General features: G+C 37.9%; 1 pseudogene; it reads right to left on the bottom strand.

Moving 5' to 3' along the window:
- Positions 1-1,421: 1,421 nt before the first annotated feature.
- LOC111547844 lies at positions 1,422-2,738 on the bottom strand (annotated as a pseudogene).
- Between the last annotated feature and the right edge of the window lie 6,923 nt (positions 2,739-9,661).

The following is a 9,661-nucleotide window of genomic DNA, read 5'->3' as shown; positions in this document are numbered from 1 at the left end:
AATGGATCAAAAAATGTGACATAAGTTTATGCGTGTGTGTTTGTAATATATGTGTATATATACATATACGTGTGTGTATATAGGTGTGTATATATGTGTGTATACGTGTGTGTGTGTGTATGTATACACTTAATGGAATACACATATACATAATGGAATACTATTCAATCACAAGACAGAATAAAACCCTGTCATTTGCAGCAACATGGATGAACTTAGAGGACGTTATGCTAAGTGGAATAAGCCAAGCACAGAAAGACAAATACAGCATGATCTGATTCATATGTGGAATCTCAGAAAGTTAATTTTTAGAAGTAGCAAAATTGGAGTGATTACCAGAAGCTGGGGAGTGTAGCGGGGAGAGGGGGATTGGAAGTCGTTGGTCATTGGCTATAAAGTTACTGTTTGACAGGAAAAGTAACATTTTTTGTTCTATTATATAGTAGGGTGACTATAGCAAAAAACAGTTTATTGTCTATTTCGAGAAGATACAATTGTATATTTCGAGAAGATATAATTGTATATTTTGAGAACATACAAAAATTTGAATGTTGTCACAACAAGGAAATGTTAAATATTTAAAATAGATGTGGCAATTATCCTGATTTAATTTTTACACTATGTATACATGCATTGAAACATCACATTGTACCCCACAAATCTGCATAATTTTTATACATCAATTATAAATTTAAAGCATTCTATTAAAAACATATATATGGGGCCTAAATTTTTGCTATTATAAAATAATACTATGTATATTCTTATACATGTATCTTTTTGAAATTTCCTAGGGACTGACTATACATGTCATTTCTTAATGTAGACATACACACTAATCATTTATCTCTTCCTCTGGTAATGAATATGATTCTTTTTCAGGTTGTAACTGTTATAAACAATGGGTAAAGCAAATATGCACAGGTCTTTTTCTCTTGTACATATGTGATAAGTTTGGTACAACTTATAGATTTGTTAATAGTGCACAGTTGTTGTCTACAGTGGGTATATGAGTTTCTCATTTCTGCATATCACTATCAAAGCGTAATTTGCTCACACTTTAATTTTTGCCAATCTCATGGTTATAATGATATATTGAGTATATTTGCATATTTCTTCACATAATTCCCAGGAAGAAGAACTATATTTTGCCTTCTCTTTTTCTCTTCTGCTAAGTGTCTCAGCATATTAGTCCCATGTTTGTTATATATCTTTTTAAGCTCTTAGTGATCTAATGAGTTTCTTTGTACTATTTGCACAGGCTTTGGAAATACAGTCGGCCCTTTCTGTCAGTGATAGTTATCTTCTACATTCATCTTCTATGTTCCCAGGTTCAACCTACAGCAGATAGAATTTTTTTTCCTCTGAACTTTTTACTGGCCTCTTGCTCCCCAAAGGGTACCCTGCCTGCTTCTGCTTGCTTAATGTCTCAGAACTTTGATGCCGTTGGTCTCAGACACTACTTTACCATTCACTATCTGGCAGGTGGTTGTCTTTTGGATTGTGTGCATGGAGTTGCTGCTGTCCAGGGCATCACCAAGATTGAACTCCTCGCCATCTTCCAGTGGGCAGCGATAGATGGTGATCTCAGCCTCCAGTTTGGCCTTGATGTTCAGCAGGGCCTCTTACTCCTGGGCCTGGCGCTGTCCTTCCACCTGGGTCTGTGCCAGCTCTGACTCCAGGTGCATCAGGATCCCCTTGAGCAGCTCTATCTGCAGGGTGTAGCAGGCCTCCAGCTCCATAAGGCTGTTCTCCAAGCTGGCCTTCAGATTTCTCATGGAGTCCAGGTCGATCTCCAAGGACTGGACTGTATGTCTCAGATCCATGAGCGTCATCTCAGCAGCTCCAACCTCGACGGACTGCGTGGTGATCACTGTGGTGCTCTCCTCAATCTACTGAGACCAGTGCTTATCCAGCTGCTCCCGGTTCTCCCAAGCCAGCTCATCATATTGAGCCCGGATGTCTGCCATGATCTTGGCGAGGTCCTGAGATTTGGGGGCATCTACCTCCACAGTCAACCCAGAGCTGGCAATCCGGGCTTGTAGACATTTTACTTCCCCTTCATAGTTCTTCTTCATGATGATCACTGCCTCTCTGAGAGCCTTGATCTCTGTCTCCAGCTGAAGCTGAGTGACATTTGTGTCATCAGTGACCTTGCGGAGCCCATGTATGTCGCTCTCCACAGACTGGTGCATGGCCAGCTCTGTCTCATACTTGGCTCTAAAGTCATCAGCAGGAAGACGGGCATTGTCGATCTGCAAAATGGTGTGGGGACTGTCCACGGTATTTGTGAAGATCTGAGCCCTCAGGTTTTCGATGGTCTTGAAGTAATGGTTCCGGTCTCTGACCTGGGGTCCCTTCCTCTCCTGGTGCTCCTGTATTTTGCTCTCCAGCTTCCGGTTAGTGGTCTCCACGCTCCTCCCTCTGTCCAGCTAGGAGGCTACACAATCATTCAGGCTTTGCATGGTCCCCTTCTCGTTCTGGATGCCTCCCACTCCTGCCAGACCCACGGCCATCCCCACTGCCAGGCCCCGGGGTCCCATGCCGCCCTGGAAGCTGGTGGAGCGGGATACGGAGATCTGGGAACCAGAGCCTCCAGGGCCTGCATAGATTCTGGCCGCGCTACTGACCGGCACCTTGCTGGGCGCCTAGACAGAGTTCAGGGACCAGTAGTTGGTGGAGAAGGTGGAGCGAGAGGTGAAGCTCATGCTATTCCGGGAGGAGAGCGAGAGTGCAGGACTCAGGCTTTCCCGACGACCAGAAAATATTTTTTTAATGGATAGTTTCGTCTGTACTGAACATGCACAGACTTCTTTTTTCTTTTTATCGTTCTACAAAAAATACAACTATTTTCATAACATTTACATTGTATTAAGTATCATAAGTGATCTAGAGATGATTTAAAATATACGGGAGAATGTGTGTAAGTTTCATGCAAGTATGATGTCGTTTTATGTCAGGGACTTGAGCATCCATGAATTTTGGTATCTGTGGGAGTCCTACAACCAATCCCTTAGGGATACCCAGGGACAAGTCCCTGATAGGGCCCCATGTATAGCTACATTGTCATCTGTTCTATTTGTTTCTGATGTACAGATTACTATGTGTAATTTTAAATAATATTAAACTTAAAGGTTTTGTCTATGTAGATTTGCTGTTGGTGTGTTGCTTAAAAATTTATTTGATATCCTCAAATTAAGAATATAGTTTTTATATATTTTCATTCAAATAACTGAAAGTTTTGTTTTCATATTTTATAATGAAATAATTAGATTTATATGTGTCTGCGTGTATTTGTGTGTGTATGTGTGTGTGTGTTGTAAAATCTAGTTTGTTTTATTTTCTTTTTTGGGTAAGAAATTATACCGTGATTAAATATATAATTACCTTTCCACTTTATACATTTTGTGACTGTTTCTTCAGACTTACAAGTTTATTTATATAATACCTTCTTGATTGCTTGCTAAATCATTCTTGTGGCACAGCACAGTAATTCCTCTATTATTTCTAATAAAACGGTGTAAGTACTTTATATTAATATAGCTATGTTTTATTTTTCAAATTGTTTTTTTCCTGCTGTATGTTTTCCCACCCTGCTAGGGTATTTTTTTGTAATGGAGTTTTCTTGGTCTTTTCATTTTGTCATGTTGATAAGCAATGTCACTTTTCTGTCATTGTCTAAAGTTTTTTTTACTGTATTGGTGATTACTTGTTGTTATATCAAATTTATGTTAATTTGATACGACAAGTTAATTTGATATGTTATATTCCTTGTATGTGGCTACAATTTCTAAATTATAAGAGTCTGCCTTCAGTGGTCTTAGGTGAGAGATCGTGAAGTGTTTCTGGGTAGGGAGTAATTATAATTTATGTTCAGAGAATTACTACGTGCATTCCACTAAGAATGAAAGAATAGTTATTTAAAAGGAACTCTACACTTCTTGGTGCTCCAAGTTCACACTCACTGCTTTTGCTAGAAGTGAATAAAGCAACAGTCTGCACCTTGGTGGCAGAGGAATAGACAGAGATGAGACTGTCAGATTTTGATCATTTAATCTAAAAATGCCCCAGTGATTAGTCACTGCAATTGGCTGTTTCTGACCTGCATTAAAATTACTAAAATCCATAATTAGCTGCTAAGACCTATTATGAAATGAGCTCTAGTAAAAGAAGGATCATGTCTGTCTTGTTTGAAATTGTATCTCCATAACTGTGCACATTGTAAGAAGTAATCTTAGGGTGCACTTACTGGAAACACATCTTGAGAAGAATTTATGTGCAAGTAGGAAACCAGTAAGGTCCTGAAGAAAGCAGGACAGGCAAGGGGACAAAGCCCAGCATGGGGGTGATTTTAATGAAAGTTCCATGGAGTGTAGCTTCAGCCTGACTTTGCAGGGGATGTCTGGAATGTAAATTAAGACCCATTTTTTTTTTTTTTTTCATACTCAAGTTAAGGAAACAAGCTTTTATACTGCTACAGTAATCAGTCATCTAGTGAAGGCCACACCTGGAAGATTAAACTCTTAGGAAGCTCCAACAGTTTTTGCATGGGGAAAAAGCAGCTTGAGGACAGGCCTCAGGAGAGTCACAGGTGCTGGTAATTAGAAGCAGAGCAGCAGTACAGGAGAGATGAAGTGACCTGGGTTGAGAATTTCATATATCTGCTTCAGGAATCCCTTGCACTTGTGATGTACCGTTATACTTTACATTAAGTGTATTCCAACCAAACTTTTTTTTTTTTTTCCAAGGTGGTGATTCATCATAATTCCGTGGAAAAATATAAAAGGAGAGGTTAATGAGATGCACGGAAGCCCTGCTGTTACAGTTGGTGCCAAGGCTATATTTATTTTTTCCTCCCTCTATCACCCAGTTTAGATTTCCCTTGCCCTCAACCAGCACTTCTTGTCTAAGTGGCTTACTTTGTTGCATAATATACTGGTTTTCATAATTTTATTTAGGCCATGGTTGTTGTAATTTCCTATTTAGGGCTGAAATGGGCCATGGCATACTATGATTGGCCCTAATGCACAAACCAATTGGCCTCATTCATCTTCATGATGAACAAGATTAATTACAATATGAGCAAGATAGTTCCTCTTTCCTTGCTACCTCTTTGACATGAGGATAACAAAATAACCTAGCAGCAGAGGAGCTTAAATTTGGTGAAATGCCTACTGTAACTTGGGTGGAAACGTCCCTCACTGGAATGAAGATCTCTGGACTGATAGAACTTTGAGTTTCAAAAGCAGAAAGCACAAACATTGCGAGTGATGGTGAGTGGCCCACTGCAGTGTTCACTCACCCATGATTTCTGGATACATGTGTTTTTCCCTTTGAGCACAAAGCATCATTTGTCTATAATACACACTGCATGCTAACAGACAGTGCACCAATTTCACAGGATTTCTCTCCAAATTGACATTTTATATGAGGTATTATGGGGCTAGTTTCCTGGACTGCAAGATTAGCAGATTTTGGATAGTTCAGTATGTGGTATAACCAGTACTTTCCATTGTCACGTGCCAATTTTCACATCTTTTTGGCCACACAGTGAATCACTTGGTCAGAGACAATGTCATGTGCAATTGTATGTCAGTAAATCAGAGACCGTGGGCATTTCAATAGCCATGCTAGTAAAGACACCATGAGCCAGAAAAACAAATCCACATTGCAATATGCTTGAGTCACAGTAAAGACTATTTAAAATATGTTTTAGGTGGATGGTGTTTGACATAATCAAATTGTCACATACGTTCCAGTTGATTATTTTGAGGGATAGTATTATAGCATGGCTCTATACTGTCTCTCCTCCTGATGTATATCTAGCACTCAGGAATGGCCATTGCTGCACACTGGGAGGATTTACCCTGACAGCATTCCTCTCAGGGCACAAATGTGTGAACATTTAGTGTACCAGAAGTTGGTTTTCAGCTTGTACAAACACACTGAATTGATCCATACATGAACACATGAATACATGATGCATGAATCAGACTTGGTTTATTTTTTTCTCCTCTAACAGTTGATCATAAAGTATCTTCTATGAGGTTACAAGTGTCAGTTGAGGGAAAGACAGCCTTGAGTAGGTGCAGCAGCATGTGCTCATGGTCTCAGCTATTTGGGAGGCTGAGGCGGGAGGATTCTTTGAGACTAGGAATTTGAGGCTGTACTGGGCTGTGATGATTGCACCTGTGAATAGTCCCTGCACTCCAGCTTTGGCGACATAGTGAGACCATATCTCTAAAGCAAAAACAAACAAACAAACAAACAAACAAAGACCACCTTATCTACCACAGATTCATCTAGCACCACAAGATCTGTGTAGTAGTTAAGTTATATTTGTAAGCATCTACATGACAGCCAGGACTTTCCAGAAAGCCATCTATTCCTTTTATTTCCACTCAAAAATGGCATCCTTTTACACAATCTGTGAAGTGCATCAAGCTGTTAGTCTCAAATGCAATAATGTATCTTGTATCCAAAACCAAAGAAGGGTGACAATCACTATTATTCTTTAGAAAGTGTGAAGTGTAGTAACTTGGCCTTGCCTTAGAAGGGCTGTCCAGTGGGTTAGTCCTGGTCTTATGTGAAGCAGAATTCAAAGTGAGATTAGAAGAGTAAGAGAATTGGTAAGGTGCGGTGGCTCACGCCTGTAATCCCAGCACTTTGGGAGGCCGAGGTGGGCTGATCACCTGAGTTCTGGAGTTTGAGACCAGCCTGACCAACATGGAGAAACTCCGTCTCTACTAAATATACAAATAATTAGCTGGGTGTGGTGGCACATGCCTGTAACCCCAGCTACTCAGGAGGCTGAGGTCGGAGAATCATTTGAACCCGGTGGTGGAAGTTGTGGTGAGCCGAGATCACGGCATTGCACTCAAGCCTGGGCAACAAGAGTAGCAAGAGCAAAACTCTGTCTCAAAAAAAAAAAAAAAAAAAAAAAAAAGAGCAAGAGAATTATTGAAGAAAATATGTTGATGAAAAAAAGGAAAAAAAGATGGGGGAAGCGGCGGGAGCTGGAGGAAGCTGGGGGCAATGCTAGATCGAAATGATGATCTGAAATGAGAAACGAGGTGGAAATAAGAAAAAGAAAGAACCTGGCCACACATAAACTAGTACTGAGTACTATCGCATGAACTGGATGCGTAATACTCCAATATCATACAGAGACAAAAACACTAACTGGCATTATAACACCTAGTCTGCACTGGGTATTTAGAGGGAGCAACTATATAATTCTTTCAGAGAGAAATAACAGCAATGGCAACTTCTTTCAGTAAAAGTAAATTTATAAATTGTCTTATCTAATGAAAAAATCTAGTGTTAATAAGAAAGTCAATATTGTACATAAATAAATGATCACCACATAATTTCTATTCAGATTATTAAGCTAAAGGCAATTTTAAAATACATTTAATTGGGGTGCCCAAAAATATAAATAAGGGATGACTAAGACAGAAAATGGCTTCATGAAATAAAAACAAGTAAATGTAAAACAAGAATAAATATCTATAAAAAACATATTGACTACATTGAAATATATATCTATACATTTATGTATGTCTACATCATTGCTTATATCTATACTTAAATCACCATTGATAGCCATATATTTTTAAAATTAAAAGCTATACCATCCCATTACAAAAGGAGTACAGCAAACACATAGGCAACTAAAATAGACCTAAACTCAAATCTGGAAACATTTATATATCTCATAGGACATACAGACAACATTTAAGAAATCTAAAACATAGCTTGAGAACTCTGATGTAATTATCCCCATTTGGCAAATGAAAAGAAAAAGTATCAGGCCGGGCGCGGTGGCTCAAGCCTGTAATCCCAGCACTTTGGGAGGCCGAGACGGGTGGATCACGAGGTCAGGAGATCGAGACCATCCTGGCTAACATGGTGAAACCCCGTCTCTACTAAAAAATACAAAAAACTAGCCGGGCGAGGTGGCGGGTGCCTGTAGTCCCAGCCTGTAGGCGGGTGCCTGTAGTCCCAGTCCCTGTAGAACCCGGGAGGTGGAGCTTGCAGTGAGCTGAGATCTGGCCACTGCACTCCAGCCCGGGCGACAGAGCCAGACTCCGTCTCAAAAAAAAAAAAAAAAAAAAAAACAAAAAAAACAAAAAAAGAAAAGAAAAAATATCAAAGTACAGAGAAACTTTAAGTAACTTGCTCTCAGCCATGGAGCTAATAAATAATCAAGCCAGAATGTGAACATAGTGTCTCAATCCAGAGTCATCTTCTTAAATATGATTCTCCATTACATCTAATGTTGCTTATTATTCTAAAACTCTCAAAACAAAATACTCATTGCACATTGAGTAAAAATAAAAGTTGAGAATAGTGAGCTGCAAGAAACAGTATTACACCACAAATGGTAAAAATTGATCTGTTTTAGTATAATAATTAACTATAAAAGTCACTATAAAAATGCTGAAATATGTAGTATGAAATAAGCAAAGAAAGTAAAGAAGTTATGAAAAACTTACATGAAACTGAAATCAGAAAGGGAAAAATAAAAACTTAAATACTTACAAGCAGAAAACATAAATATGTTGATAGAAGTTAAGTACCTTCCCTGCCTACTTCCTAATATTAAATATTCATATTGTTATTTTAAGTTGTCTAATTACTTATTTTGATTTTATACAAAATAGTAAAAACTTTTTCATTTGCTTTAACAAATTCACATGATTAGTATTCATTAATGAATAAGAAACATGAAATATTCCACTAGCATTCCTTTCCTTCTCTACCTTCTAATTGTTATTTCTCAAGTTGCTATATTCACACTAACAGGATTTGTAACATTTATATTTTTAGTTAATTGTTCAGGCATAATTTTAAATGTGAGGCCCACATTTGATGCTTTAACTAAAGTTGCTTTGTTCATTCTCTTAGGTGGCTGGATTTTACTGTTACGTATTTTTTTTTTTCTTTTTAGAAATAATTTAGTTGCTATGTAAAATTACGTGCTTACATTTATACATTTTGGTAGATATTGATGTTTTATCTGCATGTGGTAAGGAGAAAATGGAAGAATTTTATGTCCCCCACCATTGACAAAGAAACAATCACATTTATTTATTTGTTAACCCCATCTCCCATCTAATTAACTATAAATGATTTCTAGAGTACCTATCAGAAATATTGAATAAAAAAGGTAAGACATGAAAGAGTACATATTGCATGATTTCTTCTGTATAAACAAACATAGTCAAAATAAGTTCATAGATACACATAAGGATAGCATTTACCCTTGCACAGATAATGACTCAAAAAAGGTAGAAGGGAGGATTAGGGATTTCTGGGAATGTTTGATGTTTTCATCTGAATGTTGGTTACATGACTGATTACACAGAAGTGATTTGGTCAAAATACATTGAGCTTTTAAATTATAACTTCAGCACCTTTCTGAATGAATATTATACCTCAATAAAAAGTTTATGTTTTACAAAGACATATGAACATTTTAGTTCTTTCTAAGCAGTATATGCTAAGTATATTACATTCTGAATCACATTCAATGCTCACAAAATCACCATGTTATTTGCAATTATTCTTCTCATTTTATACATAAACACACATATACACTGAGAATTTTAGTGGTAGAGTGACTGGTACAATTGACCAGGCAGGAGGAAGTTCATCT

The sequence above is a fragment of the Piliocolobus tephrosceles genome, chromosome 3, assembly GCF_002776525.5.
Source record: "Piliocolobus tephrosceles isolate RC106 chromosome 3, ASM277652v3, whole genome shotgun sequence".
Classification (NCBI taxonomy): domain Eukaryota; kingdom Metazoa; phylum Chordata; class Mammalia; order Primates; family Cercopithecidae; genus Piliocolobus; species Piliocolobus tephrosceles.
The sequence above is the reverse complement of the archived record's forward strand: the minus strand, read 5'-3'. Positions and strand labels throughout refer to the sequence as shown.